The sequence below is a fragment of the Cygnus olor genome, chromosome 5 (assembly GCF_009769625.2).
Source record: "Cygnus olor isolate bCygOlo1 chromosome 5, bCygOlo1.pri.v2, whole genome shotgun sequence".
NCBI classification, from domain to species: Eukaryota; Metazoa; Chordata; class Aves; order Anseriformes; family Anatidae; genus Cygnus; species Cygnus olor.
Window position 1 is genome coordinate 15310142 of NC_049173.1, and position 9106 is coordinate 15319247.

The 9106-nt window shown below is 42.4% G+C and overlaps 1 long non-coding RNA gene and 1 other non-coding gene across 2 annotated transcripts; both read left to right on the plus strand.

Annotated features, from left to right (window-relative positions):
• The first annotated feature begins 41 nt into the window (after positions 1–41).
• Positions 42–4062, plus strand: LOC121071765. Its single transcript, XR_005820762.1, has 2 exons — positions 42–600; positions 2125–4062. It is a non-coding gene; the product is annotated as an uncharacterized LOC121071765 (long non-coding RNA).
• On the plus strand, positions 1554–1826 carry LOC121071832. The gene has a single exon (XR_005820814.1).
• Positions 4063–9106: the final 5044 nt, after the last annotated feature.

Consider the following 9106-nt stretch of genomic DNA (forward strand, 5'->3'; position numbering starts at 1 on the left):
CGCCCCCGCCCCGCTGCACCGGCCCAGAGTCAGCGTTATTTGCTGATTGGTAGAGAGGGGGAGAGGTCGCGCGAGAGCTTCGCCTTTTCATAGGTGTAACAGCTGTCAATCAAATCCGACAGCCAGAAGCGTGCCGCTCCAGCTAGCTTTGTCCCGCCCACCAGCGCTGTGCGGCAATTCGTGGAGCGGACAGCGCTGCTGCGGCGCCATCGATAGAATCACCCGTCAATCCGCGGCCAGCGGGTTAACCCCGCCCACCCCCTGCCGCCATTGGCCAGTCTCTCCGTGCTTTAAGAGGGGTAGGGCGGAAAGGGGAGCTTTTTCCGCTTCCGGTGCTGGCGGCGGGAGGGTCGCGAGTGGATGTGGGGGCCGGGCATGGCGGTGGTTGAGCTGCGGCCGGCTGAGCTGAGGGTGCTCAGGAGCACTGTGGGAGGCGTGCGGAGCTGCCCCCGTCAGCCGGGGGAGCGCCGACTTCGGGGCGCGTCGGGTAGCAGCTCAGTCTGCGAGGAGCTCCTGGGCAGGCCCTGAGGCCTTCCCTGGTTCTTCTCCGAGCGCTTGGAGATGAGCACAGGAGAGTTCTGCAGCAGCGGTGTCCGGGCGGTAAGTGGGAAAAGGTACGGAGAAACGCTCCTTCGTACTTAAAAAGCGCAAACAGTGTGCCTCGCAAATAATAAATTTAAGTTTATTTTTAATTTCCCATTAATTTAAATTGTGGTTCTGGAAGTTTGGTGTGTTAATAGCCACTTGTATGACTTGCGTTTATTAAAGAAAAAAGTCCCACACGTACCCCACCCCGTTCAGCTCCTCTGGGAGCTTTGCAGTCGGTACCAGCCTTCCTTAGGAAGGCAATGCTTTCTGTGCCTCGATTGTGTGGACCATTGCTGCAGCATTTGAGTGTATACACAGCTATGAAAAAGTACTTCTTAACGAGAATCTGAAGGCAAAGTTTGCATATTGTATTGCAGATGAGCATTGTATATTGTATACATGGGAGCATGTTTTCCAGTAGCACATAAGAAGTCACCTTATTTTCTTATGTTCAAGACAGAGGAGTTAATGCTCGTTAATCACAATGCATAAAATACGGAAAGGCTGTTTACTATGTATATGATGTGATCCAGTTCATACTGGTTAGAACTAGTAAGTTCCCCAAAGATCATGTTTTTCTATTTGTCATGTGGTTTTGTTATATGGAGTCAGAGGCTTAATAAGTCTTAAGTGTAAGAGGCCCAGTGATATACTTCGTCACTTTTAATCTAGCAGAAACACTCCTGCCACTCTTAAGATTCTGGCGATTCCAGAGGGAATTACATGAAATTTGATTAAAAAGAAAAAGCTTTTTCTATGCTTAAAGCTAACCCAAAGTTTTCAATTAAAAATAATAAAAAGTTGAAGGAACTTGATACTATTTGCATTCCTGTATATCATTTTAGCTGTTTCTACAAGGGGACGGTTAATAAACAAAGTGTGGAGCAGGGACAGCAAACTCGTGTCATAAACCCCGTGAGGTTATGCTCCTTCTGGGAATAACATAACCACAGTTGCAGCTTAATCCTCTGTAGTCGAAGAGATGCCCTTGGTTGGTGGTACTCTGGGCAGACCAGGCTTGCAGAGAGAGCACTGACGGGAGGAAGCCGAGGCATGCCTGTAAGAGTAGTGGCAGCAACATGCGCAATATTCCTCTAACAGCTCACATTCTGTTGTCACGGAGATAATGACTCATGCCGTGTCATTATTGATCTATCAACAGTAAGAGCAATTTTGCAGTTTGATATTGTTTAGCAAATAGAGTAACTTCTGCTGAACACTTGAAAACTGCTATAAATGTTGGAAAGCTTCTCCAAAGTGTGTGTGCTGGGTTAAACAGAAGTACCTGAACTCATAGTTATTTGTTGCAATGATGTGAGATAACGATAAACTTAACAGAATGTATTTTAAAGAAAACATTTAGTGCTGTCAAATGTTTGTGTTACAAAGTATGCAGCATTGTGTAAGGGAATAAACAGTTCTCACTGCTGATAAGACTTGAACAATTAGCCCGTGTACTCTGTACTAACAGAAATAACTATTTGTTATCTGGTTCAGTCTGCTGTTGGTCTAAGTGAAACTTCTTATATTTTCCAGATAATGATTTAAATTGCCTGCTGAGAAGAAATATTAATGGGACTTCCATGAGACTCCTGATGTTTTGTTGATGTTCCTGTTAGAAGACCTATTATCACCTCCTTTTGAAAACAGCAATCAAAGTTGATACTCAGACTGCAAGGCTTAAACAGGCAGTCACAAATAAGATTACTTCCAGGCATTCTGCAGCTGAGCAAAATGAGTTCTGAGTCAGTGGTTTTGAGGTTCTTCTGTAGTACACAAGCAGTTAGACATCTAAGAATATTACAGTTTTTTCTTCCTTTTCAAAGCTGGATACCTGTGTCTTCCTGACTTGTGGCAGAGGCTGGAAGTGAAGCCCCTTATGTGTGAGAACAGTTGAGCTCTTAAGTGGTTTTATCTTGTGAAGCTTCTTAATTGGGGTGGTTTGAGCTCCTGTTCTGAATGCCAGGTAAATAATTTGAGGCATACAATCAGGGCAATATCTGGTGGCATTAACATATCCTAAACTTTGAGAGCATTAGGAATGCTTAAAATGTACCTACAGTTCTGGCCTGCACAGTTAAAATCTGTGTGGCATGCTTAAATTGTGAATGCTGAAGAAGCAGCTGTGAACAGTTCCCAATTATTTGGGAGATGTACTAGTTTGAAGACGTTGTGCAACAAGCAGCAGAACTGTTGAAATGCTATATTTTTTTCTGGTAAAAACTCAAGTTTCATGGGGAACTGACATTTTAGAATCTGAAGTGTATCTAACTTTTTCTGGATCTAGCCAGAAGACCTATAAGCAAATTTGTTTCTGAACTAGATGAATAATTGAATCACACTTACACATTCATAGGATACTCCCAAGAGGGTGTTTGCATTAGCTTTAAAATTTAACAGTCCATTTCATAATTGACAAAGGCAAAGGATATATATGAAATTACGTAAGTCAGTTTTAACAGATGGATGATCTATGTGATCTGAATGAGTTGATTTGGATCATGTAAGAATGCCTTTGGCAGGGAGAAGTCGTGCTGGTAATCAAAGCAAAAATGTTTGAGCCCAGCATTTAACAAGTAGAACAGAACGTTCAATCTTGAATGCAGACCTTGAAACTAGATACTCTTTATGAAGATTTCAAGCTTGACTCAATAACACTTCCCAATATATGCCAGTTCCTGCTAAGTCTGCTTTTGGAATTGAGCAATAGAAAGAGACTTGGATTCTAATACATGCATCTCCTGTTCTTTGTGTTCACTTTTGACCAGTGTTGAAGAACAGGGTCCTGGGCCCTGAGCATCAGGCCTAACTATGTATGGTAATCTTTACAAATTGTTATGTACTTAAAATGCTGGAAGTGGCTTCTGGTTTTTCATAAGCATGGGAAAACCCTAGGGCATCTTTTGCCTGTAAGGAATTCTTGTTCCCTAGTAAAGCCCTGGAGCATGTTCATGGCACAGTTACCATGATAGGAGTGCTTTTGTTGGCTTGGTTTGTTTTGAGAATGTGCAGCTGCAGAGGCAAGATCTCTAATGTGCATTTACTTGCTGTCCACGAGGGGGCTCTGGCAGGTCGGGGCTGAATGCTCAAGGTCCCCAACGGAGTTACTTCACTAAAATGGCAGGCTGTAGCAACTGGATGCCTGTTGCCCCTGGGGTGATTAAATCTGTTCTGCAAAGTAATTCTGTCTCATTGCAAGAAATACTACATCTATTGGAAAAACACTTCCTGAGCTTTAATAACAGCAGTGGGTAAATGATCTTTTCCATGGGAGAGGGCAGATGCTACCCAACGTGTCATTACATGGGGATTTCAGCTGTATGAGAGATTTCTCCAAATAAAAATTCAAGTGGTTTGCACACGTCAGCATGTCTGTAAAGTACCTGGAATTGTTACAGAGAACCTTAAGTATGTTTTTATCTTAGCAGTGTAAACTTAGTGCTGTGACATTTCAATAAAGATTTGTGGCTTTTGTTACACAGCCTTTGGCCTTTTTTTCTAGGAATGTGTTTACATGTTTTAACAGATTTTTGACTTCTTATAACTTCCCTTTGAAAAAGAACTGCAATCTAACTTGCGCTGTGAGCGTAAATCATGTGAATTGCTGTTGCTTAATCTTTGCTTGACAAATCTGTATTAAATTCTGGGGAGCATGGAAGTTTTTAGTTTAAACATTTGTCTTCAGTTGTTACTGTTAGCAATGTAACTTTGTTAGATGTAGCATAAATAAGCTCACTTCTGTAAATGTATATATATTGAGGGTAATTCTCAGCTCTGGAAATGCTGAGGCTAATTTTCAGCTATACACATTTGTGGCAGTGCAGAAGTGACATCGCAGGAATGAAGAAAGTGAGGCTTAAGTGAGAAACTAAAATGAACCAATATGATCAATGACATTATAAAAATCTAGTCCTGCTATTACTTGAAGTATTGCGCAGAATAAAATCTCCCTTGCTTGTGTACATCTTTTCACATGGATTTAAGTTTTTGTTGATTTGAATTGATTTGACTGAAATTTCTTGTGGGTGTTGAGCAATTCTTTATGTTCTACTAAAGAACCTAAATTTGGATGAGGTAAATGATAAATGCGCTGATTCTCAGAAGACAGCTGTGGTGTGGAACTTGAGGGCTTGGAACTTCCCTGAGAACTCTGTGAAAGAAATGTGCCTGGAAAGCTGCCCATGTTTGGCTGCAGTATGATGTTCTGGGAATATTACTTGTATATGTGCAAACTAAACTGAGCTAACTTTTTTTTTCCACTGTGGTATTGTCCCTGTGTTTTTGAATTTTTTGTGGACTGAGTTAGGGTCTGCTTCCATAAACCCCAGTAGAGGGTTTACGATGGTACTTCTGGAGCAGCGCAGGATAAAAACAGGAATAGAAGAGCTTTGGGTAAAAAAAAAAAAAAAAGGGCTCTGCCATGAACAAGCTGGAGGGGAGTAGGACAGAAAGGGCTAAACATGAGTGGCACGCTGTTTAGCAGCTTCCTTGGACATACCTATGGACTTATAGGATTTAAAAATGAAGTATACTGAAAAGATGTGATATTTAATTGTAACACTCCCTGGGCTTATACAGAGGCCTATTTTCTTTGAGCCAAAATGAGCAGTTTCTTTTTTTCACATTGCACCCTATGAGTAACAGCCTGGAAAAAAACCCTGATATTTAGAATAATCACTTTTTTTTTGTGGTAGTGGAGTTCTGCAGAATGCAGTAGAGCATGCATCTCTGAGTCATCCTTGGGCTCCCTTCCCAATCAGTAGCCCTCTGGCTCTTAGTCTAGAAATTTTTTTTGATACTCATTTTTTATTCAAGTTGTGGGAAGCTTGAAGAGATGAAGGTACATCTGAGCAGCTACTTCCTATCTCTGTACTTGAATTTAAGACACTGGATTGCAGAAAGTTGATCTGTGCTCTGTTGTAGTTTCATGCTAGGCTACTGTGCTAAGGTCCATGTGCCAGGGAGGGAAGTAAAATTGACTTCTAGAACTATTTTAAACGCTGGTAGACAATCATTTTGCCTAGCATGTTTCCTGCCCCTTAAAAGACCAGATACAATCAAACTGCTTCACAAAGCTGGCACGTCTAGAAGCAAAGAGACTGGTACATATGAAAGTATAACTCCAGCCCGCTGAGGCTCAGGGAAATCAAAATAGCAAAACTGCGTTTGTAGTCTGAGTGGAAGCGAGGAGAATTGAATGTAGTTACTTGTGATTAATTTTAATAAGCTTGTGGAATGTTATATTTCCACTGTTGTCTTTGCTGTTTATACTGAGGAATTCAGAGAATTTTTTTAAAGCCAGCTTCTGACATCCCTATTTAACTTAAAAACATGAGGCAGGGAGAGGAGCAAGGAAATAATCCATCACACTTGAGTTGGACGCAGGAGATTTGGCTTCAGATCAGCCCTGTTGAATCCCCAACTGGTCTTGACTCTTCCCACTGGCTTGTCTCCTACTATGTCTGTGTCATTGCTGTTAGTTAACTGCAAGAAGTTAACACTGCATGTTCCTAAACATTAACTTCCATTTTGGTGCTGTGCCCTCTGCAGTTTCAAAGCACAAGTCAACATACCCCGCTTCTGCTTTCTGGTGTGTTTAGGTTGATGCTTCTCCGCTTCTCCAGATCATCTAGTCTTCTAGGTACATTGAGACTCCTCAGCATATCGTGAATCTGGCTATGGTTGGAGGTCTCTGGGTACTACTGTAATACAGTCACTAGACATTTTTTGGCCTGTAGACATTTTTTGGGCTGTAGTTCACAGCATAAATCAGTAATTACATAAAATCTGAGGCTTAAAAAAAAACATGCAGAGAATGTTTGAGGTTGGAATGGATCTCTGGAGGCCATCTGATCTGAGCCCTGCTCAAGCAGGGCCACCAGAGCAGGCTGCCCAGAACCACATCCAGGTGGTTTTTGCAGGAGTCCCCCGAGGAGGGAGACTTCACAGCCTCTGGGCAGTCTGTGCCAGTGTTCTGCCACCCACACAACAAAGTGCTTCCTAGTGTTCAGACAGAACCTCCTGTGTCCCAGCTTGTGCGAGTTGCCTCTTGTCCTGGCGCTGGGCACCACTGAAAAGAGGCTGACTCCGTCCTCTGCACCTTCTCTTCAGGTGTTTGTACCCATGGGTGAGATCCCCCCAAGCCTCCTGTGGGCTGAAGAGTCCCAGCTCTCAGCCTCTCCTCATATAAGAGGTGCTCCAGTCCCTTGAATACTGCTTATATATAGGATTATTTATAAACCTAATGAATTTTCATGTATTTGTTTAGAAGAAATCTGTGTATTGTTTTTTCTATCTAAATAAAATATGAAGCACATGCTAAATAGAGAATATTTTTTCATTTCAAGCTGTGGGAAGACATCTCTAAGTCTTTACTCCTACACCAGTTTATCGTGGATGTCAAGCCTGTGTTGTTTGTTTAGATGAGATCAATTAATCAAAGTTTCTTAGGTGAAGAACGTGAAGTTTTACAGGTAAGAAGTGGTTTCTGGTTTAAATATAACAACACTAATTTGTTTGATTTCCAGATCCTTTCTCATATTTTAGAGAATTGCACGGGACTCACAAATAGCATGTGCTCCCTGAGTGCAGTGCTCCAAAGCGTACAAGCCTGAGCAGCCCTGCAGTTGGCTTGAACGCAGTAAGCTGTGGGTGCTTCCCACTTCCACCTTCATCCCACTCTTATCTCACCTGGAAAGGCATATGTTCTGAGCAAGCTTCTCCATTTCTGTTTACAAATGGAGAAACCACTCTTCTCTCCACCCCCTACTTCCCCACTCCTTTCTCAAAATATATTTTTATACTTTCCTCCAGTTTTCAGCCTCCTGTTTCCATGTTTACTTTTCTTCCTAACTTAAATAGGTCACCAAGCTCTTTAAAGACACTTGGGGGAAAGAAAAAACAACCACAGAATGGCGTATCTCAAAATGTATTGCAAAGAAAGTAGCTGACAGCTGCGAAGATGTCTCAAAGAAACAAAGTATATTCAATCTGGTCTACCTTTTGTCCCCAGCACAAAACTTAGAAACTGTATTTCCTGCCTATCTGCTAATCTTGCCCATGGTTAAATGTTACAGGCAACGTTTAGGAGAAAGATCAGGGCAGGGGGTGAGGGGCACAAACCCTGCTGGCATTCACAGCCCGCTGCTGAAGATGTCCCCTGGAGCAAGGGGACTTGTGGCTTGGGGTTCAGCCTCAGAGACTGCTGATGTTCTGCTCAGTGGTGCTTCTCCTGCGTTAAAGGAACTGTTTGAAGAAAAACTTATGGTGTATAGCTCTTCGGTGACCTGCTGATTCCAGGTGAGTGTGCTTTGCAAGCACATTTAGTTGTAACTTTATCCTTTGGCACTGAGCACTGTAGGTGTTGTGGAGGGAACTGATCCTCTGTCACAAGATCCCACTTCCCTGCAGAGGTGGTCAGTCTGTGTCCAGGATGTGGAGCCTGGTCAGACAAAAGGTAAACTTTGTAATATTCAGCTGGGAGAATTAAATGCCGAGTCTGCATGATTTCTGCATGAATTCAGAGCAAGAAGTTAGCCTGTTTAACTGATGGGATCCTTCCACTGGTGCTCCTGAAAATACATTGCTTTGATGTCAGCATTTGGAGTTTATTGCGTCTCTTCATTCTTCACCGAGGAAAGAGATCTTCTGTAGCAACTACCACCTACTGAAGCTTTCTGTCAAGCAATGTGGAACTTCTAGTAACTACTAAGAAACAAACAAACAAAATAACTGAGAACTACCAGGGTTAAAACCTTTCATGCCAAAGACACATGTCACTGGTATGCTGCACACGAATGTTATTCTCCCAATAAATGCTGTTCCTCCCACCACAGGACTGCCAAATGACTCATTATTTGAATAACAAGTTTATGTTGCTGTACCCAAGCAAGAATAAAGGGAAGCATCTTAATATCTTGTAGTACTTGTTTGTCGTCGGTTATATGAGTAGGGATAAATGGGTGTGTTACGTTAATGAGAGAGCAGTTACCCTGCAGCATTATAATTGCTTCTCTGCTGTCCTAAAGATATTGTGCAGTTCTTCCTGCAGAGTAAACCATGCCAACGCCATTGTTGCTTTTGCATGTCAGTAGCAGTATTTGGTGCTTCCCACCCAGTCTCATGGGCATTTTACACATCACAGGAAATGTCTGAAAATGCTGCATATTCACTGACAACTATTTGTGGTTTGGTTTAGAGGCTGAACAAATGGCTTCTAAATACATATTCCTTTCTTCCAAGAAAAAAGAGCTGCTGCTCTTTCCTTTTCAGAAGCTTCCCCACCCTTCCATTCTAATTTCAGTCATTCTATCCTCTCCTTTGTTGTTTAGGTGCGGTGTGTGGGCAGCTTTATATTGTTTGGGTAATGCACTGAATGCTCATTTACCTAATGCCTGCTGTTTGCCCGTGTATATTGGTCTTTCTAACTCAGCATGTACAAAGCTGTTTAAGGTAGTAAAATCAGAGCCATGAAAGCCTCCGCATGGGGAAATGCAAAAGAGGAACTTAATGCAGGCAG